The sequence below is a fragment of the Callithrix jacchus genome, chromosome 2 (genome assembly GCF_049354715.1).
Source record: "Callithrix jacchus isolate 240 chromosome 2, calJac240_pri, whole genome shotgun sequence".
Taxonomy (NCBI): domain Eukaryota; kingdom Metazoa; phylum Chordata; class Mammalia; order Primates; family Cebidae; genus Callithrix; species Callithrix jacchus.
The window spans coordinates 141988406-142011583 of NC_133503.1; the positions used below are offsets into that span (position 1 = coordinate 141988406).

The window sequence follows — 23178 nt, forward strand, 5'->3', positions numbered from 1 at the left end:
TTATGGCTGCATAGTATTCCATGGTATATATGTACTGCATTTTATCTACTGCACCATTAATGGGTAGAATTTTCACTAAAAGCACTCAATATAGTTTTCCAGTGGTCTCCACTGGCACTTTAAATTCAGCTTCTAAGTGCTTTGCCTAGTTAATTTGCCTGCTCAGAATTTCATGCACCCTTTATTGCAGTAAGTAAAAAGGCTGTGAGAAGAAAAAGGCTATGCCCAAGTTCCTGCTGGTTGAAGAATTTTGCCTTCTATGGAACCAGTATGCTGCCTCTGTCAAATCACTTTACCTGATTGTCTATTAAGCCATCCCCATAATCAGAATGTTCTGTTCAGTTTTTTTTACAGGAACACAGATTTTGATAATTAAATCAACAGATTTGAAGCTTCCAGACCATTTATTAAAAATTATCTTGGTCTAAAAACAAAGTTCCAAATAGGTTATAATCACCATAAGTGGAAAATGTGAAACATTAAAATAATTGGTTAATGCATGCTGTTTTCAAAACAAAGTCAAGGTCTTGATTTTAACCTGCAAGGAGTACATATTTTAGACTTGTAGAAAGACACAAGGTCACAGCACTCTGGGATAGAGTGTAAGAAAGTATCAAATGACAGATAGAAGCAGAGCCTGATTTCCCCATCCACCCTGAAAAACCAAAGGATCAGAAGGTCAATTTTTGTCTCAAAACCATCAATTATGAAAACTCCCTCACTTAAGGATGACATATTTTTAATCAGTCTCTATAAACTTAGAAGCACTGAATATCATAGTACATGAAATGTATGTACCTGACTTGCTCACAAATACATAGAATGGGTGTGTGTGTGTGTGTGTGTGTGTGTGTGTGTGTGTGCATGTTGTGTGCATATTCAATACTACCTAATACCATCTCTCAATATTTTGTAAAACAAAAGCAAGCCATCATTTGCATTCATAAATAAGACCCCTTTTGTTTTTCACAAAACAGGGATTTTTAAATAAAAGGTGCCACCCCCCTGTGAGGCAGACCCCTGCCAATTGCTGATACATTTGTCATTTGAAGTGTATTTCCACTGAAGAAACTGACTTTGAGCATTAGTGGGATGCTGTCCAGGTTTTATGATCTATTTGCCCAAATGGAAAGGACTACAGCCTTGAGGATCACTTACTGGAGCTGGCTTCTTCCTCATTTTACCTGGTTCTCACACTAAATGAAGTAGATATAAATTTGGAACATCTGTCTAGGCAGCCAAAAAGGAAGCTTAAAACATTTAATGGGTAAAAGCTTTTGGGGCTGGGACACAGTTGGCTGGAAGACTGCTATGGTTGATGTGGACTACTTTTGTTGCCCTGGCCCCATGCCCTTTGCTAGGTGGATTTAACATAAACTCTCCCTGCCCTGCAGACTGGCCCATGGATTTAACAGTAGGGTACCAGGAATGCTGAGCTCCTTCTAGTTCAGTGTGGGGTGCCAACCAAGCAGTGGGCATGAGCATGAGGAAGTTCACAGTAACAAGTTCTTCTCAGGTGTATCTCCACAAGATATCTCACTTGAAGAGTTCAAGTTAAAGTCACTTTGAGATGAAAGGCAAAAGAACAGCAATTAAATCATTTTTATTGGCCTCATAATTTCTAACTGTAGAACAGCTACAGTTGTCAAAGATAACTACTTGTAGGATACATAGCGAGAAAGTAAATGAGATCATATTAAATGACCTCTTTATGTTTCTCAACCATAAGATATTAACTGCCTGTGTTTACATCTAGGTCCTATGGGGTTTTTTTGTTTTGTTTTGTTTTTGTTTTTGTTTTCCTCGAGATGGAGTCTTGTTCTGTCACCTGGGATGAAGTATAGTGGCACAATCTCGGTTTACTACAACCTCTCTGTCCCAGGTTCAAGCAATTTTCCTGTCTTAGTTTGTGTATTACAGCTAGCTACAGTACCAAGTAGCTGGGATCACAAGCGACCGACATCATGCCCAACTAATTTCTGTATTCTTAGTAGAGACAGGGTTTCACCATATTGACCAGGCCGGTCTTGAGCTCTTGACCTCGTGATCTGCCCATCTCAGCCTCCCAAAGTGCTGGGATTACAGGGGTGAGCCACTGTGCCCAGCCGATCTTGTGTTTTAATGTCTCTATTTCCCAAGGGTTTAGAGCTTCTGCAAACCTTGGAGCCTTCTTTCAGGCAAAAGCCATGTCTATCTAATTCACCGTTAAGTCTCAAGAAGTTAGCAAAGTACCTAGCAAAGGTACTTTGTAAATACTAAAATAATAAAGTATTATAGGTTTGGATCGTTTCCTGTGTAAACATTTTAAGGTCATCCTAATGTTTCTGTTCCTTAAATTTATGTATATGAGTCCTTGAAGTTCTTTCATGTGATAATTCTTTAATCTCTTTATTATCAGCTGTAGGAAAACACTTACAGGGTCTTAGGACCCCTTCAAAACATGGGCAGAAGTGAAGGCAGGCACATATTGGTATCTGCAAAGACTATACTACGTGTAACCTCATGGATTGTTTTCTAGATTCTAAGGTCTTTATGATTCTTAAGGTCTTAATCCAGGCATAGAAAGACAAATATCACATGTTCTCACTCATAAGAGTGTGCTGAAAAATGTGTTCATGTGTATGTAAACAGTGGAATGATAAATAATAGAAACGCAGAAGGGTAAGAGTGGGAGAGAGGAGGAGGATGAGAAATTGGTTAATGGGTCTGATGTATATCATAACAGCTCTGGCTTGACCACTACACAATCTCCGCATGTAACCCAGTACATAGATTTGTACCCCATATTTGTACAAATAAAAAGGAAAAAAGGCAAATCTAAGCAATCTTCTTTAAACATAAAAAAACTCTTCTGAAAATCTTGTCAGTATTAGTACAATAGTAAAAAGTGCAGAAAAAGCCTTTTATACTAGGATAGAGAATTAGAATAGAAGTCACATCTTTTGCACAGAAGCTCTACTGGAGGAAGGACTGTTACAGTTAAAGAGGAAATAGTACAAACACGATGCTAGGGAGATCTGTTGTTTCCCAGAAAACAATTCATTTGGAAGAGCTTTACCACAGTCTAACCTTCTCAAGTCACAGTGGCAAATAACTATCAGTTCCTAAAGGAATCATAAAGACCTTAGAATCTAGAAAACAATCCATGAGGTTACACGTAGTATAGTCTTTGCAGCTACCAATATATGTGGCTTGTGTTTAACAGAGGAATCATAAGGGGTCAGGAAGATCTCTTAAAATGGAGGCCAGGCACAGTGGCTCATGCCTGTAATCCCAGCATTTTTGGAAGCTGAAGTGGGCAGATTTCTTGAGATCAGGAATTCAAGACCAGCCTGGCCAACATGGTGAACCGCTGTCTCTACAAAACAAACAAACAAAAAATTATCCAGGTGATGGCACACACCGGCCATCCCAACTACTCAGAAGGCTGAGGCATGAGCATCACTTGAACCTGGGAGGCAGAGGCTGCAGTGAGTTGAGATTGCACCATTGCACTCCAGCCCAGGCAACAGAGTGAGACTCTGTCTACAAAAGAAAAAAAAAAAAAAAGCAATGGAGCCAGTGAGGGTACCATGTTTTAAAGGACAAGGAGATCTGACTCTTTTTGACTTGGAATCCAAGATGCCTAAGAGAAAGTATAGTTTAGGGCAACAGATTTCCAGTACAGTTAGAGAAGAGAGAACTGTTTAGCAAAGCACAGGAAGGTTAACCAGTATCGATCACCATGTGTAAAAGCTAATTGACAAAAAGATGATTATACGCCTTTTTCAAACTATCCAAATATACAAACATATGAGATGCCCAAAAGAAGATGAATGATAAAAAAGTAGTCATAAGTAGAGCAGCCATGGTAGTAAGGCTAAAAACATTGTCTTGCAAAGTTCTAGTCATCAACATCCTCAAACAAAAGACATAGGAAAACCAGCCCAGGGAGAACCAGCAGGATGCAGAGGATAGCCCAAACCAGGACAAGCACCAGAGCTAAGATGTTGCTTCTCAACTCCAGTAGGTAAAGAATTTTGCCATCACGGGAGAAGAAATCCAAACTAAAAAAGGAATCAATATGTGTGATGTGCCTATGCATGTGCTCATTCATTTATAGTACATTTGCATTTAAAATAAACAAAAAAAGATAGATTTGCCTTTTTTCCTTTTTATTGGTACAAATATGGGGTACAATAAACAAAAAAAGGGAACAAAGTATGTGTTTGTGTGTGTCTCCTCATATTGACTAAAGAGTTTTACTTCTTGATTTCTCCAAAGAGAGTGAATTTGTCTGTTTGGACAAGTGTCTGAAATTTTTTATGGATATTTTTCTCATAAGGCACAGTGAATCATCTCAGAGAGACTACTCATGGTATAAGCAAGTCCAACAAATGCTCGAGGGCACAGCCACTTCAAAGTTTTCCATTTTTATTGCCTTAGAAATGACATAATACTGATTTTTTTCTGAAGACTTAAGGGCCTTACTTTGTCCTAAATTCCTGTTAGGCCCATTTATCGATCACATTTTTGTTTGGGCACAAGTAGTGGGTGGATGAGGAAAGAGCTACAAAACACTTTCAGTGCATTCAAATCAAGTATATTTTAATCAAATACTGCCTTTTATTCTGTAAGAATGTTGGAAATACTATTTCCAGTCTTAAAAATGCCACTTAATCTGCTTATTCTCTGAAATAACTAGTTTTGTTCCCAAAGAATGATTTGAGTCAATGATTCCAGGGTTTTAAATTTCACAATACCAGAAAATGAGAAAAAAATGCAGTTTCATAAGTTATTGTTTATGCTAAAAAAGCATATTAAAACATTTACAAGTACTATCTTCATTTTACTATTTCTCAAAATTATTTTAAACCCCTCAAAAGTAAGAAATATATATAACCTGAATATATAAACAAGGAAGTAATTTAGAAAATAAAAACTGCCTACATTTTCCGAATTTTACCTAATTTGTAATGTAAGTAAATTTACGGCACAGTAAGACTCACTGATGTACACTGAAGTGAGAAGATTTCCTTTGCTGATATAGAAAAAGACCACATAGCTAGGAAGCCATTGATGTAAGGAGCTCATTACCTTACCCTTGAGATTTCAATTTAGAAGATACTATAATGAGTAACAAACATCATCCAGTTTGGACAATTTAGAAACTCTACAGAATTGTGCCTTGTCTTCTGCTGTTTTGTTTACTGGCATTTACACTGATCTTTAAAACACCGCAAAGCATGCTGCATGTACTATTTTGACCTAGAAATATTTTTCATGCAAGTACTTACATGGATATTAACATTGGAAACCTAAAACCCCAGATCCACTTTCGTATTTAATAAATAAATTTTCCAGCTCATTAACAGTTGTTCCATTTCACATATGCTGTTGCACATTAGACAGAAAAGAACATTTAGTTCTTCACAAGATACTTTTGGTTAAGCATGCCCTGGGATGGAGTTACCATGCTAACTTGATTTACTTCCAGAAGAGTATAATTAGAAAGAAGATTTTCTTAGACATTAAAAATGTAATCATTGCAAACTAGGTCAAGGAGAAGTGATTAATAGGGTTGGACAGCTTCTATCAGGCAGGCATCAGAGTCAATTCTCAAGACGCTGAACCATTAAGGCAGAACTTCTTTGGAGACCACTAACATTTACTTTCAGACCTTCCTCAGAAAAATATCAAGGCATAGGTTCCTTAAGTGATCTTAATTTGTCTTGTTAAGTAAGTCACTCCTGGTTACAATCTATTGGTACCTGTGCTTTCCCTAAATAAGCTAATTCTGTGTTTGTTTCCAGGTTGTATTATACTTGACTTCTGAAAAAATCACATTTGGTGACACATAGTTATGATTTTTCCCTCATTCCAACTTACTAATTTTTCTCCTACTTACTGGACAAAAAAAAAAATTATTGGCTACATTCTGTCAGCCACACTTTACAAACCAGACTCCCTAAATTTTCAGAAAAGCTCTGATTCGCTCTATAGTGACCTCTACAAATCCAGGGTCATGAAGTGGTAGGATAACCTTTTGACTTGACACTTGAAATAGAGTCCAAACAATTTTGTTTCATCATGTCTGACGTCTTCAAATATTCATTAAATATTAAAACTATTAAATAATAAGATATAATTATTGGGTGAGATTGATGTTGGGGCCTGTTTTGGTTTTCTAATTTTAAATATATGATGATCATAGAGATTATTCACTCAGATAAGACACACGACAAAAAAGGCACAACTGTGAAGGGCATACAATACACAAAATGTAATGGTAAGTTAAAAAATCCATTCATGTAAAGATAAGCTAGTATCCTTTACATTCTGAAAGAAAAAAAGTTATATTTTCTAGAATTAAGTGTTTCTACAAAATTTGTTAAAATTAAAATGCTAATTTCACTTTGATTACAGCATGTTTATTTTATTTCAATTAACCAATTACATCTAGCAGTGCTCTGTTGGTTTGTCTATTTTGTTTTGTTTTGTTTCAGAAATATCTATGCAGTTTAATTTTTATTAAATGCCCCCTTAATGTGCAATGTAGTTTGCTGAGCCCAGTAAAAGACTGAAAAAGGTAACTGAGGGTTAGTCTACTTTGTTGCTGGTGTAAACACCACTGGTATTCTTTTTGTAAAGCTAATGTTGGAGGAGAATAACCATTCTTTTTCTTCTTTTACTGAGTGAGTCTTTAGACAATGGAATACAATCAAGAATGGTAGTTTTTTCTGGAGATTTTTTGATGTAGAAAAAGAAAGAAGAAAAGAAGAAGAGAGAAAGAGAGGGAGGGAGAGAGAGAGAGAAAGAAGAAAGAAGAAAAAGAAAGAAAGAAAAGAAAAGAAAGAAAGAAAAAAAGAAAGAAAGAAAGAAAGAAAGAAAGAAAGAAAGAAAGAAAGAAAGAAAGAAAAAGAAAAGAGAGGAAAAGAACAGAAAGAAAGAAAGGGAGTGGGGAGGGAGGGAGGGAGGGAGGGAGGGAGGGAGGAAGGAAGGAAGGAAGGAAGGAAGGAAGGAAGGGAGGAAGGAAATAGTGAAGGAAGGAAGGAGGACAACTTATAAGGGATATGAAGGACCTCTTCAAGAAGAACTACAAAGCACTGCTCAAAGAAATAAGAGAGGACACAAACAAATGGAAAAACATTCCATGCTCATGAATAGGAAGAATCAATATCATGAAAATGGCCATATTGCCCAGAGTAATTTATAGAGTCAATGCTATCCCCATCAAACTACCATGGACTTTTTTCACAGAATTGGGAAAAACTATTTTAAATTTTATATGGAACCAGAAAAGAGCCCACATAGCCAAGACAATTCTAAGCAAAAAGAACAAAGCTGGAGGCATAATGCTGCCTGACTTCAAACTATACTACAAGGCTACAGTAATCAAAACAGTATGGTACTGGTACCAAAACAGATATATAGACCAATGGAACAGAACAGAGGCCTCTGAACTAATGCCACACATTTACAACCATCTTATCTTTGACAAACCTGACAAAAACAAACAATGGGGAAAGGATTTCCTATTTAATAAATGGTGTTGGGAAAACTGGCTAGCCATATGCAGAAAGCTGAAACTGGATCCCTTCCTTACACATTATACAAAAGTTAACTCAAATGGATTGACGACTTAAACATAATACCTAACACCATAAAAACCGTAGAAGAAAACCTAGGCAAAACAATGCAGGACAGGTATGGACAAAGACTTCATGACTAAAACACCAAAAACAATGGCAACAGAAGCCAAAATAGACAAATTGGATCTAGTTAAATTAAGGAGCTTCTGCACAGCAGAAGTATCATCAGAGTGAACAGGCAACCTACAGAATGGGAGAAAAATTTTGCAAGCTACCTACCTATCTGACAAAGGTTTAATATCCAAAATCTACAAATAACTTAAACAAATTTACAAGAAAAAAACAACCCCATCAAAAAGTAGGCACAGGATATGAACAGATACTTCTCGAAAGGAGACATTTATGCAGTCAACAAACACATGAAAAAAAGTTCATCATAGAGAAATGCAAATCAAAACCATAATGAGATACCATCTCACACCAGTTAGAATGGCAATCATCAAAAAGTCAGGAGACAACAGATGCTGGAGCGAATGCAGAGAAATAGGAACGCTTTTACATTGTTGGTGGGAGTGTAAACTAGTTCAGCCATTGTGGAAGATAGTGTGGTGATTCCTCAAGGATCTAGAAGGAGAAATACCATTTGACCCAGAAATCCCATTACTGGGTACATACCCAAAGGATTATGAATCATTCTATTATAAAGATGCATGTACATGTATGTTTACTGTGGCACTATTCACAATAGCAAAGACTTGGAACCAACCCAAATGCCCATCAATGATAGACTAGATAAAGAAAATGTGCCACATATACACCATGGAATATTATGCAGCCACAAAAAAAGGATGAGTTCATGTCCTTTGCAGGGACACAGATGAAGCTGGAAACCATCATTCTTAGTAAACTAACATAAGATCAGAAAACCAAACACCGCATGTTCTTACTTGTAAGTGAGAGTTGAACAAGACAACACATGAACACAGGGAGGGGAATATCACACACCAGGACCTGTCAGGGGGTGGGGGACTAGGGGAGGGATAGCATCAGGAAAAATACCTAATATAGATAACGGAGTGATAGATGCAGCAATGGGATGTGTATATCTACGCAACATGACACGATCCGCACGTGTACCCCAGAGCTTAAGGTATAATCATAAAACTTGTTTTAAAAATTGATAAATTGGACTTCATCAAAATTAAAAACTCTTACTCTGACAAAAAAAATGCTATCAAGAGAATAAAACTACAGGCTGAGATAAAATATTTTCAAATCACATAAATGACAAAGCACTCATATTCAGAATATAAAGAACTCAAAATTCATCCTATACCACATTATCTCACTTATATGTGGGACCTAAAAATTCAGACTCATAGAAGTAGAGAGTAGGATGGTGGTTACAAGAGGCTGAGGGTGGGAAATGGACAAGAAAGGGGAGGTATCAGTCAAAATGTGCAAAGGTTTCAATTAAGATGATTAAATTCTGGTGTTCTATTGCACAGTATGACTATAGTTAATAATTATGTATTATATATTTTTAAATTGCTAGATTTTATTTTCACCAGAAGTTTTTGAGGTGATAGGTATGTTAATTAGCCTGATTTGAATATTCTATAATGCATACAAATATAATTATATCACATTGTACCCCATAATTAAATACGATTTAAAAATAAATAAATAAAACTCAATTTAAAAGTGGGTAAGGGCCAAAGAGGATGTAAGGATAGCAATTAAGCACTTGAAGAGGCAGGTAACATCACTGACCGTTTGGGAAATGCAGATTATAATCACCATGAGATACCACTACACAATTATTAGAATGGCTAAAATAAAAGATACTGATAATGCCAAGTGCTAACAAAGTGCAAGAAAACCGAAACTCTCATACACTGCTGATACATACTCGCATATTCACTCTGAAAAACGAGTTTGGCAGGTAAGCATGAACTTACTATCTAACACAGAAATCTTCTTCCTGGGTATTTACCTTAGAAAAATATAAATTATGGTCACACAAAATTTTATACATGATTGTTTGCAGCAGCTTTGTATGTAACAGCCAGGAACTGAAAGCAACCCAAGTGTTCTTCAGCACAAGAATGGATAGGATGGAGTGGCACATCCTTATAATGGAATACTACTCATACTGAAAATGGATTAACTGCTGATACATGCAAAGAAACAAATGAATCTCAAAGACACTGTTAAGTGAAAGAAGCAAGTCTCAAGTTTATATACTGTCTGATTTTATTTGTATTACATTCTTACTAATTTTATTTGTCACATTCGCAGTTGGCTCATGCCTGTAATCCCAGTACTTGGGAGGCTAAGGCAGGAGGATCATTTAAGCCTAGGAGTTCGAAACCAGCCTGGGTAACATGGTGAAAACCTATCTCTACTAAAAGTATAAAAATTAGCTGGGTGTGATGGCACACACCTGCAATCCCAGCTACTCAGGAGGCTGAGGTAGGAGAATTGCTTGCACCCAGGAGGTGGAGGTTGCAGTGAGCCAAGATTGTGACACTGCACTCTGGCCTGAGAGACAGTGTGAGACTCCATCTCAGAGAAAAAAAAATTCTCAAAAACACAAAACCATAGTGATGGAGATCAGTGGTTGGCATTGGTCATTGATTGGGAGAGAGTGTAATGATGAAGGGATAACATAGGGACATTTTTGTAGGGTTGTTGAAATGTTCTATATCCTGATTATAATAGTGATTATACAAATCTATATGTGTTTAAATTATAATATTGTACACTAAAAAAGTAAATTTTACAGTACAATAATTTTTAAAATACAATAGTTTTAAACACTGCATTTGACATTGCAAATTGAGGAAATGATTCAGCCATTCCTAGAATTTAAAATATGCCCTTATTACTAAAATCAAACTTTAAAATCTATAATTTAAGATGGTAGCAACTTCACCCATACTTTGGACAAAGAAGTGAGTTCTCGAAGCAGCCACGATAGCTGAAGTTACTAGGCAAAGGAGAATAGTTTTTCTGGTATGGCTTCATTCTGTTTTTGATCAGCCCTTGGATCAACCTCATACTGACTACAGCAAGGATAGAGGAAGAGAGGACTATTATTCTGCTGTTACCAAAATGGCTAGAAAAAAAGAGAAGATGCCACTTTTTGGGCAATGATAATATTGCTTAGGGAAAGAGTCTGGGGGAGAGGTGACATGGTTGTAAAGTAGTGTTAAGAGATAAGAAAGAAACAAGACCTTCCTTGCTTTTAAGTTTTGGTAAACCATTCCAGCACAGTGTTTCCCGATGTTTCTAATGCATCAGTATCACTCTTCCTCATTGACTGGCTTTTGCTTCTTATGTTCTTTTCTTTTCTATATTTCTGCATTCTGTTTCTATGAAAAAGAGTCAAATCATAAGCTAATATCAGAGACTCACTTAAAAATAACTTCAAGGGATGTCTTCTAGGTTTGGAACGGGCTTAGCTCTACTCACATCTTTCACATACGTATTCCTGCATAATGATTACTAGGTTGATCCTAGTGGTTTTCTGTTTTGTGTATTATTTTGGAGATTCCTGAAGTATCTAATAATTCAAATTAGATTATATCATTTCTGGGATAGTTTTATTGCTAACTGTATTAAATTAAATTCAAATTTATATATCAAAATGCTCAGATGATCAGAATATTTACTCAACTAAAAGCCAGTCCCACTGGAGGTAACCTTTTGCAAAATGAGAAAAGTCCACTAGTGCTAAACTGTAATGAATATGTAACGAAGTCATCGTTCCTTTGTCAGCCGCATAATCAAAACAAAATGTTCAACAGGTATTTATGGACCACAAAGAAGGAAGGCTGATGGTTGTAATTGTTAATCTTAAGGTCCTATGCTTTGTTTCATTCCTCAAATGATATTTTAAAACACTTCCTAGGAAAAAAGACTCAAGTACAAAGCATTCTCAATGGCCTAGCTGCCATTTATCACCCCATTTCCTGCAAAAATGAATGCTCTTTATATTTTAACTTCCTGAGTATAAATGTCTTGATCCTTCAGACACTGACCATAACTTTAATAAAAATGTTTTTTTGTTTATTTTTCAGCATTTTGGAATAAATGCTTAGGAAATAATTGTTGAATGAAGGAAAGAAGGAAGGAAGGAATGCAAAAACAAACAGCTGTGGAAAAAAAGCTTAAAAAAATTCCGCCTACTTATGCAAGTGAAAATCCTAAGCATAGACAGTATTCCACAATGCTAATGGGATGTCCATAGACTCCACCTTCTTCTGTATCTCTCCCCTGAGATGAACAGATGAGGCTATATGGTCTCTGGACCTTCTCAGAGACCTTTTCTTGCACTGTATTCCTTTTCTCTGCTTAATTAAAGCATTTCTTCTGAAAGGCCTTGCTAAGTTTAAAATGTGTCAAACCAAATGTCTGTGGCAGGCTGAAATACTCTGCCTCAGCAAATTGCAGTCTCTTCATCTGGGTGATATAAGCACTGGCTTTGGCTCTGCCCAATTTAGATATCAGAAACTTGTTCCTTTTGTACTATGCCATTTACCCATTACACTCATTCAATTTTCCCACATCCCTTTCCGAATTAGCTACCAATTTAATCCATTTAATCTATCTCTACCACAGTAAATATGTTCCCCTTTAGCATTTGCTAGCACTTGGGCCAAACATTCAAGGGCCTCTAACAGGCTTTGTGATTCATTTATTTTTCCTCTTCCTGTTCAATTTTGTACATACCACTCATCACAAAAATGGATGCTGCTGCTGTAGATAAATGCACTGGCAAGAAGCTAACTACACAACCAGTCATTTAGTCCTGAAAAACGGAGTAATGACTGCAAAATGAATCTGGGCCACAGGGCAGAAACCGTACTTAAACTTCATTCAGCATAGCACCTGCCACAGAGCCGATGTAGTGAAAAATTGTGTCATGATGAGATGCCCTAGGTCTGGGTGCCATTTACTGTCCTTTCCATTATTGTTGATAATAGCAGTGCTTTCAAATGGAACAACATTCTTCCTGCCATGGATCAAAAGGATTTTAAAAAATATCCTGTCATCCTGTTTGAGAGACCAATAAAGTAATAATTCAATTTTCTTAGTATTGCTGAGATCTTGGCAGCTAATATTAATTATTATCTCTAGCCATTTGGCACCAGCTAGTGCTTGTAAATTACAGTAAACTGCATTTTTCTATTTTGTTTTGCAGGAGAGTTAGCCCATGTTGAATTTTGGGAAGAGGACCAGCCTGACACATATACACTTTTCTCAGGTGACTCCGAGCACAACCAATTTTCTACTTTGACACTGACCATTTGAAATAAAATTATGGATGCTGACTTATCATTTGTTTACCTTTGTATTATCCATAATATTCCATATGACATTACTTTAGTAGGAATGCTTCTCAGTCTCTGTATTTTTTTTTTTTTTGACGCTTCATGAAAGCTGTTTCTCCTATGTGCCAAGAAAAATCTCAACACTACAGAAGAGAAGTACACATGGAACCTTAAAAAATACCAACAGTTGCCACAATTAATAGGGTTATTTTATCCTGTAAAAAGGGAATCTGGGCTGTGTGCAGTGGCTGCTGCCTATAATCCTAGCATTTTTGGAAGCCGAGGCAGGCAGTCACCTGGGCTCAGGAGTTTGAGACCAGCTTGGCCCACATGGTGAAACCCTGTCTGTAGTAAAAATACAAAAATTAGCCAGGCTAATTTTTTACAGGTGGTGAGCACCTGTAATCCCAGCTACTCACGAGGCTGAGGCAGAAGAATCACTTGAAACTGAGAGAGGAAGTTGCAGTGAGCCCAGGTTGCACCACTGCACTCCAGCCTTGGCAACAAAGCAAAACTGTCTCAAAAAAAAAAAAAAGGAATCCTTTGGCATAATCTACAATCCGATCAGGGGATTATCAAATTTATAAGAACTTCATAAAAAGACAAACAGTTGGGAAACATACGTATTTATTTGGCAGCTTTATTTGAACAAAGGTCTTCTTTGACATGGCCAGTTTGGAGGCCTAATGGATAAATGAACAATTTCCCCCACATAGAGGAGAAGAAAGGATAAACACAAATTACCTGTTGTGGTGACAACAGCCACATTAGCCCTTGCAATTTGAGATTACTGAAAAATAGATTGTGGTGAGAATTGCTAGTTGGCCATTTAGTTTGCATATCTTCTCCTCTTTCTTATTGGCAGAATCTCATTTTATCCAAGGAGGCAACATGCCCAGCTAAGCGATGGTGTTTCCTAGTTGTCTTAGTCTGTTTTATGTTGCTATAACAAAATACCACAGACTAGGTAATTAATAAAGAAAAGTTTATTTGGCTTATGGTTCTTGAGCCTGGGAAGTCAAAGGGAATGGTGCCAGCGTCTGCTTAGCATCTGGAGAGGGCCTTCTTGGCATCATCCCATGGATAAAGGTGAAAGCAGGAAAGCACGCACAAGAGACAACAAGAGATCAAACTTGCAACCTCAAGCCATTTCATAATTTTCATTAATCCAGTCATGAGAGTGGAGCCCTCCTGACCTAAACACCTCCCATTAGGCCCCACCTCCAGTGCTATTGCATTGGTGATTGAGTTTTCAATACACACTTTTTGGGGAGCACATTTAAACCATAGCACTAGTCTTTCTGCAAGTTTCTATGACTGAGGCTTAAATGGAAGTAATTGAGGTGGGGCTTCTGGGACTGCTCTTTAAAGGGAGCCAGTTCCCCAGGGAGGGTGGTCATTCGTAGCCCTCTCCACCACTAACAAACCACTTTTTCTTTCTGACTGAAACAAGCACATGATAGACAGTAGCACCCTAGCAGCCATCCGAGATTTTGAAGATGAATAAGTGACACCAAGGATGAGAAGGTGAACGTGGAGCGCTGGACTTCCCATCTCTAGATCTTTTATACTAGAGAGAAAAGGAAACCTGTGTCTTTTTAGTGTCATGATTATTTGGATTTTTGTTCAGAAGGTTCTGACAAACCTAACACTAATTTAAAAGCTGATCAAGAAATTATTATAAATTTATTGAGTACTTTCTATTCTTAAAATTTGGGATATGTCCTTTCATTAATAGAGACACATAAGAGATTATCCTTGCTCTCTGTTTTGAAAACTTATTTTAAGAAATAAGACTGATATGGAACACAATGCTGTGTCAAAACTCTGTCAGAAACACACACAAACTTACACAACACATCATACTTCCTTTGTGGTGACACTCTCCACATGACTTTTCTATCTTAATAATACTGTAAGGTTCTTGAACAAGAAGCTGGGTCTAATTCTTACATCGAGTAATCAATAAAAGCATTACCGCTATGACACAATGAAAATGATATGTGAGTTTTCCTGCCATTCTGCTTACCTTTTATAGCTAGAGATAATTCCAGCTTGATTTATCATGTCTTGCCTACTTCCTTTCCTAACATTCAAGAAACTCCTGCTTAACCACTTAAGTGCTTGGACTCTTGCAACAGAGAATCAGGATGCAGTAGGAGAATAGTATTATGTTGGTGCAAAGGTACTTGCAGTTTTTGCCATTACCTTCTATAACAAAAACCACAATTGCTTTTGCACCAACCTAATAGTTCAAGGAACTACTACTACTATAAAACAAGGGACACATGGAGGCAAAAGCTGGAAAAATATTTTCTTCTTTTTTTTTTTTGAGACAGAGTCTTGCTCTGTTGCCAGGCGCCAGGCTGGAGTGTGCAGAGGCACAATCTCGGCTCACTGCAACCTTCATCTCCCGGATTCAAGGAGTTCTCCTGCCTCAGCCTCCCAAGTAACTGGGACTACAGGCATGTGCCACCATGGCCAGCTAATTTTTGTATTGTTAGTAGATATGGGGTTGTACCATGTTGGTCAGGATGGTCTCGATCTCCTGACCTCGTGATCCACCCACCTTGGCCTCCGAAAGTGCTGGGATCACAGGCATGAGCCACTGCGCCCAGCCAAGATATTTTCTTCTTAATGTTTAGCACTTTTCCCAAAGTTTTAAAATTCATTTCATTAGAGTACATAATTTATATAATTAAATGCACTCATTTTAAGTGTATAGGAAAATTAGTTTGGACAAATGTATATGCTTATGCTACCATTAGCCCAAATGTATTATAAAACCAATCAATCAACCCACTATGACTTCTCAGGCACATTGAAGTTCTAGCCTCAAGTAATCATGGATGTGTTTCCCTGTTACTGTAGGTTAGTTTTGCCTATTCTGACATTTCTTATCAGTGGAATCATAAAATATATTCTCATATGGGCCTGTATTCTTTCACTCAGCGTGATATTTTTGAGATCCATTCAGATTTTATAGTGTTTTAGTAGTTCATTTTTTTGGTAAGACAAATAACATTTACTGTAAAAAATAACTATTTTTTTAAACATAGTGGGGTAAGTAACTGCACTGCATCAGCCAGAAGGCAGGCCCCTAAGTAGAATTAGCCTTTCTTTTAATCCCAACCAAGACAACTAGACCTCATCACTCTCAAAGTTCATTCATTTTGATTGAAGAGCAGTTGTTTATTGCAACACTGTAAATAGGTAACCTACAGAATGGGAGAAAAATATTTGTGAGCTATATATTTTATAATGGTTAATTTTTAAAATAAGGAACTCCTATAACTCAATGGTTTAAAAAACATATAATAACTCAATTTTTAAATGAGTGAAAGACTTGAATAGATATTTATCTAAAGAAGATATACAAATGGCCAATAGGTAGATGAAAAAATGATCAGTGTCACTAAGCATCAGGATAAAGGAAATCAAAACCACAATAAGGTATCACCTGACACCTGGCAAAATGGCTATTTATTTTTTTAAAGACAAGAAGTTTTGGCAAAAATGTGGAGAAAAGGGAACTTTGGAATGCTGTTGATGGGAATGCAAAATGGCACAGCTGCTTTGAAAAACAGTATAGAAGTTCTTCAAAAACTTAAAAATTGAACTACTATATGATCCAACAATCCCACTTCTAGGTATTTATCTAATGGGATAAAAATAAGACCTCAAGGAGACATTAGCAATTCTATCTTCATTGTAGCACTATTCATACCAAAATGTGGAAACAATCCAAATGTCCAACAACAGTTGAATTATAATTAAAATGTGGTATATACATATAACGAGATACTATACACACGTTTGTTGGGTCATTGAGAAGAGACACATTGGAGCAGTAGTAGTTTATGAGGGCACTGGATGCAAGAAAACAGAATTTGGAGATGATTTGGTTGGCATATATTCCCTTCAAATAAAAAACTTTACTATGTTATACATTAGCCTGTGACATACCTCAGGAACCAGCAATGAGGAAGACTTTATTAGCATTATTTAATAATGGCAGTATGTATTCAAGTATTAAATAATGGGATGCTGACAATAAATGCTTTAAGAGATCAGAAATCAGAGAGAAAGAAATAGACTAGAAAAGCCAGGGATATTTATTTAGAGAGATAAACTCTGAAAAAGTGATAGGATTGAGATAAGCTGAAAAATGTGAGAGGCTTTTTGGAGGGAATTGTCCCAGACTTCCAGCTGCCACTAATAGGGAAAATTAGCAAGCCTTAATCAAAAAGCTGCTTGAATCTCTTCAAGTTGAGTAAAGCTCCATATGGATGCCTGGTATTCATTGCCTCCCTTATACACATATCGACCCTGTCTAGGAGATAGTACCTATTGAATTCATTTGGAAACAATTATGTCCTGTGCAAATTGTTATCAATATCACTGTTAATCCATTTGTCGGGTGGAGGTTATGTATAATTCTACCCAATTCTCAACACCGGTTATCAGAATAGCTTTGTTATTGAAATGAGCAGAATCCAACTTAGGAAAACAGTGAGTGTCACGTTTCAAACATGACCTTTACCCAATTAAACTTGCATAACCAACCCAAGAGTGATGTCCAATGACACCACTTGATACTTAGGTCTGCTATTTTAATAAGGCACAGACAGGTTTAGCAGATGTTGCAACAAACAAATAAATGTGTTCTAAGCAGTAAATCTGCACGGACATTCAGATTAGCATGAAAAGAATGTGCTTCATTCTTTCCAATGTAATCACAACAAGTAAGAGTTTATCAGTAATTACAGATGCATACACATATTCATGGTCTACTGGGAATAGCATCTCAATATGGCATGACTTGCAAAGATGTTACATGTCTCAAACATTATTATACAATTGAGAGAACATTTCAACATTAAGAATATTCTGTTTTTCACATATAAAATGGATATGTGATGTGGTGAAAAAAATCACCACCTATTGCGATCACACCTAAGTCACAAATTGCTTGTACTAGCTTGAGAATGTTATTTAATATCTTTCTATGTCTGAGTTTCTCCAATGCCAAGTTGACTTTATTATCTAAATTATGAAAAAACTTGGTGGAAAAGAGGAAGAACAGAAAGTTGTCTGGGAAAGCAAATATTCTATGTACATGCAAGAAAAAAATTTACAATACGATACGGAACTATTGCTGCACAATTTTCCCCCATGACACTAAAATGAAAAATTCATACTGATGGCAGAAGCAAATATGGCATTACATTTTTTCAGTGTTTAAGATAAATAGGAATCATCAATCATTCTCATTTTTATCCTTTCTTCGGGCAAAATAAAAATTCTATACTTTATAAGATGGCAATAAAATTATGCAGAGAAGCTCCACTTAGCCAATAATTGAGTCTATATTAAAGATCAGGATTACAAAAATACATGTCTAAAGGAAGACATTTATTGCAAAGTAGAAAATATCTGTTCATTAGGCCAAGAAAAGATTTAGACAAATGTTATTCACCTTTTTAGTTCACTAAACAATTAATTTGGAGCTCTCATTCTTCATAGTCATTAAGCCAAACCTTCTAATGAGACTATTTGCCTAAAACTGTTATTAATTGCATATAAATAGAAAAAGTAAACATATAAAACTTTTAATTAATAAATAGAAACAGGTTATTCACTTTGAGCAGTATTACCATTGTTTCCATTGACCCCATTGTTTCCATTGAGGTTCACAGTACATAGAAATTGAATAAATAAATGCAAAGTAGTGGCAACTTCTTATAAGTTATAAAAAGTAAACAAACCTCAGAAATGTATAACTCACACTGGCAATTTATTATATGAGTTTCAAACATGCAACTTATTTTTAAAATTAAGTTCTTCTTAGGTATTCCAATATATTGATCATTTTTTCTATGTACAGCAATTTTCTTTTTCCCCAAATATTAAAAAGAAAAATAGTAAAGTAAGGCTCATATTCTAGTGCTCAAATTAAACCTGATAATCTATATACTGGGACCAAGATTTCCAAGACCATTTTTTATGGTGCTACAGGTAGTTGCTTTGTACATCATCCTGTACTTCCCACACAGGTGGCATTGGGCCAAGTCAATATGTAAATTAACCTGCTTCTCCTTCTGTATTCTACTTTCATTACTTCCAGCACTGACAGTGATTATTCTTAGTTATATCCAATCTGCTTGGGATATAGGTGGTAATATCTATCTATCTATCTATCTATCTATCTATCTATCTATCTATCTATATCTGTACATCGAAGTTAGGCTGTAGGACCTTAAAACAATAGGCCTAAAAAGGAATCTCAAATCTATAGAACAAGGCATATGCTCAGGTCATACTTAAAAGTTGTCCTCCAATGCCAAGTGGAGACCTGAGGGCTCATCTGATTATGGGCCAGTCATCTTAACAGAAGGTGACGCAGCTCCTCAGCCCCTAAGCTGTCTGCACTACCGCCGTCATTACCACAAACCAGGCACTTCTCTTCGGGTTTTTGTCTCCATGGAAGTAAGATGGAATCAGTAATAATGAGTCAAGTGTAAGAATTACTCGTGATAAAAAATTGTCCACCGAGTGCTTTAAGCTCCTAGGAAACTGTGCAAACATAGTTTGTCATTTGTATTTTGAGACTTTGTCCTTGCAGGAATCGTCAGTCTCTTAGCGCCATGTTGCCTATGCATTCTTTCCACAGGAGCAGCCTTTTTCTGTTTGATGCTTGGGACATGCTAGTCCAAGTTTTCATGATTTCTGCCAAACAACTTTTATTGTTGTTGTTAAGAGAAAAAATCTCCTATGCCAATAATGCATTCTTTTCTCTTAAAGTGAGGTTCTTGGGTATCATTTTAATACTATTAATTTGGAAGTGAGGAGAGTCAAGTTTTAGCCAGACACTGTGTGAATTTCATAGTATTTGATCATTGCTCTGAGTTCAGTTTTCATGACTATCAAAATGAGGGTGGCAAACTACACAATGTTGGAGTACATTTTTTAAAATGTGCTCTATATGTAATCCCAGCACATTGGGAGGCCAAGGCAGGCAGATCACGAGGTCAAGAAATCGAGACCATCCTGGCCAACAGGGTGAAACCCTGTATCTACTAAAAATACAAAAAAATTAGCTGGGCATGGTGGCGCGCACCTGTGGTCCCAGCTACTCAGGAGGCTGAGGCGGAAGAATTGCTTGAAGGCAGGAGGCAGAGGTTGCAGTGAGCCGAGATTGCGCCACTGCACTCCAGGCCAGTGACAGAGTAAGACTCGGTCTCAAAAAAAAAAAGTGTGCGCTATAGGCAAGACCATCTGTATCAGAAACACTTAGAGGGCTTGATAAGAAGAGTATGTATCATCTTCAGCCTTAATAAACAGAAAGAGTTTGTTTGAGACATTTGAATCAGCACCTCAGTCATAATTATCCATGATAAAGTTTAGGAGCCACTGCTCCAAGATCAGCACTCAATGACCTCTTGGTTTCAGCAATCAGTGGCCTCTTGGTTTCAGGAGCTTCTAAGTAAACTTTAAAGATTTGCCATCCGTTTTAACCAACAGCTTTTTGTTAGTGGCACCAACCTTGCTTTATACAACACCTTCCCTGAGAATATGTTGGGCAGAATCAGGGTGAGCTGCTCTCTGCAGTGCAGTACAGCAGAGTGTAGAGGGGCATCCACAATGGTAGAGAGAGTCTCATCTGCCAAAATTTGATCTTGTAAACAGCAAGGACTAGGATTTTTCCTAGTCTGTTTACATACTACTGAGCAATCAACGGGCTCACTGCCCTATGTGCATGGGAGGCACTACTAGACATCAGCTTTGAGGAAAGGAAAGCTTTGTTGCAAATCAACCAGCAAGAAGATAGGAGCAAAAGCTTAAATCTATTTCTTCAAGCTTGGGAATGGGACAGGTTTTATAGTCAGAGGGTAATGAAGTCTACTCTGATTGGATCTTTTAACGGTGTGATGCCAGGAGACCTGCTCAGACTGGATCCTTCCATGAAGTGATGCCAGAGCTTGATCTGATTAGATCTTGGATCCTACCATGTTGTATCCACTTCTTAATTAAATCGCCATTCTTTGGTCTGAGCACTTAGGTTCCACCAGTGCTAAGGTTCTATGACCTTCAACCCGGGAGGCCATGGCAAATGAAAAACAACTCATAATTTTGTTATATAAAAGTTGAACCAGATTGGTTTGATATGTTTACACATGTAACAGCTTTCCCAGGTCTTGAACTATAAGAAACATAACAAACCTGCATAGTCTTAGGTAAATCCAAACCCTACCAACTAACAGCTAATCTAGTTGATCATCAGGATAAAGTGACTTGAACTTTTTTTTTTTTTTTTTTGAGACGGAGTTTCACTCTTGTTACCCAGGCTGGAGTGCAATGGCGCGATCTCGGCTCACCGCAACCTCCGCCTCCTGGGATCAGGCAGTTCTGCCTCAGCCTCTCGAGTAGCTGGGATTACAGGCACGCGCCACCATGCCCAGCTAATTTTTTTTTTGTATTTTTAGTAGAGACGGGGTTTCACTATGTTGACCAGGATGGTCTCGATCTCTTTACCTCGTGATCCACCCGCCTCGGCCTCCCAAAGTGCTGGGATTACAGGCGTGAGCCACTGCGCCCGGCCGTGACTTGAACTTTTACCTCTTAAGAATTTATACCAACATTCATGATATCAACTCACCACAAAGGTTCTTATTTGAAACCTTTCTCAAGGAAAGTTGCAAGTAAACCTCTAAATTCTTTCACTCTATTATCCTAAGAAAATAATTATCAATATACATAATATGTGTGTTACTGTGAATAGCAAATATATTGGAAACACTCTAAATATCTGATAGATTTACTCAATAATTTTGCGTATATGATAGAAAATTATATATCTATTAATTATGAAACATAAGAATACCGACAGAATTATGTTCATAAACACTATGTAAAATAGAGATTGTAAAAGAGTAGTTGCCACATGATCCATGTTTAAAAATAAAATATATAGATAGAAGCATAGGAAATAACATATTAATAGTGTTTACTGTGGATAATGGAATGATGAATGTTTTCTAATTTATTTATGATTCCCTATTTATTTGTACTTACATATATTTTCTCCAATTACCATATACAATAAAAGAAGTTAATTTTTTAATCTGATTTGTTAGAATTACAAATATATTATTTCTTAACCTGTTGATATATTAAGCTATACTCTGATATTTAAAATTGTATTAATGTATTTTACTTCTATGTCTTATCTCTCACTGAGATTCCTTGTAGAGATGAGGAAAGTAGGGCAGGGAATCTCTAATGTGGTCCCTATATTATCTGCAAAACATTATTCACAAAAAATACATTTACTTAATGTAAATATTTATCTAAGATACCTTATGTTTGTATATGTGAGAAAAACAGCAAAAAAGTCCAGTTCGTTCACCCTTACTGTGAATGTAAAATAAGGCAGTAAGAAAGAATAAGGGCCTATGTTTTGTTGTTTTTAATATCTGGGATGATATATAAAGAGGGAATTTGGATTAGAAAATACAGAATCTATTCCATGGGTACTTACTTCTTCCTATTGGAATTTGGGAATGGCTTACCCGGGTGGTTCTGGTACAGGACCTCTCACGAAGTCATATTTAAATTGTGAGATGTAACTGCAGTCACCTAAAGATTTGACCAACACTGGAGGCTCTCTTTCACTGTGGCTTCTTCACATAAATAGCAAATTAGTGCTGGTTTTTGGTAGGAGGTTTCAATTCCTTCCCATGTGGGCCTTTCCAAAGGTTGCTTAAGTGTCCTCAAAACATGTCTTCCTCTCCTTACTCCACCCACATCCCCAGAGAACCAGCAGAATCCAACCTTTTATGACCTAGGCTTGGAAGTCAAATGCATCATTCCTGCCACACTCTATTCATTAGAGTCAAATCATTTTGTTCATTGCACACTGAAGGAGGGGAATTCAGCTCCATCTTTTGAAAGGAAGTATATAAAAGAATTTGTGAACAAATTTTAAAACCACCAAAAGGACTTTTCCTCACTAAGTCTGATCTGGTGACTGCTACTTCTAAATGTGTAATCATCCAATAGCAGAGGCTAAAGCAAATCCCTGATGTAACACGGTTCTCTAGGAAGACCAGCCAGCACGTCATGAAGGACTGATTTCATTGCACCACTTCCAAAGTGGAAGGAGGGAAAATTTGGCCTCACTGGAACAGATATGTATTCTGAATATGGATATTCCCTGCCAACCCACAATGCCTCTGTCATCACAACTGACTGTAAGCTTGGAATGC

The 23178-nt window shown here is 36.9% G+C and overlaps 1 long non-coding RNA gene across 7 annotated transcripts in view; it reads right to left on the bottom strand.

Annotated features, from left to right (window-relative positions):
• LOC118151525 (uncharacterized) overlaps nt 1–22723 on the bottom strand; it is a 164522-nt gene extending 141799 nt beyond the window's left edge. For all 7 annotated transcript variants that reach the window (XR_004739884.3, XR_013532622.1, XR_004739880.3 and 4 more), the window contains exon 1: nt 22483–22723. This is a non-coding gene — a long non-coding RNA (uncharacterized LOC118151525). The remainder of the gene's footprint in view (nt 1–22482) is intronic.
• Between the last annotated feature and the right edge of the window lie 455 nt (nt 22724–23178).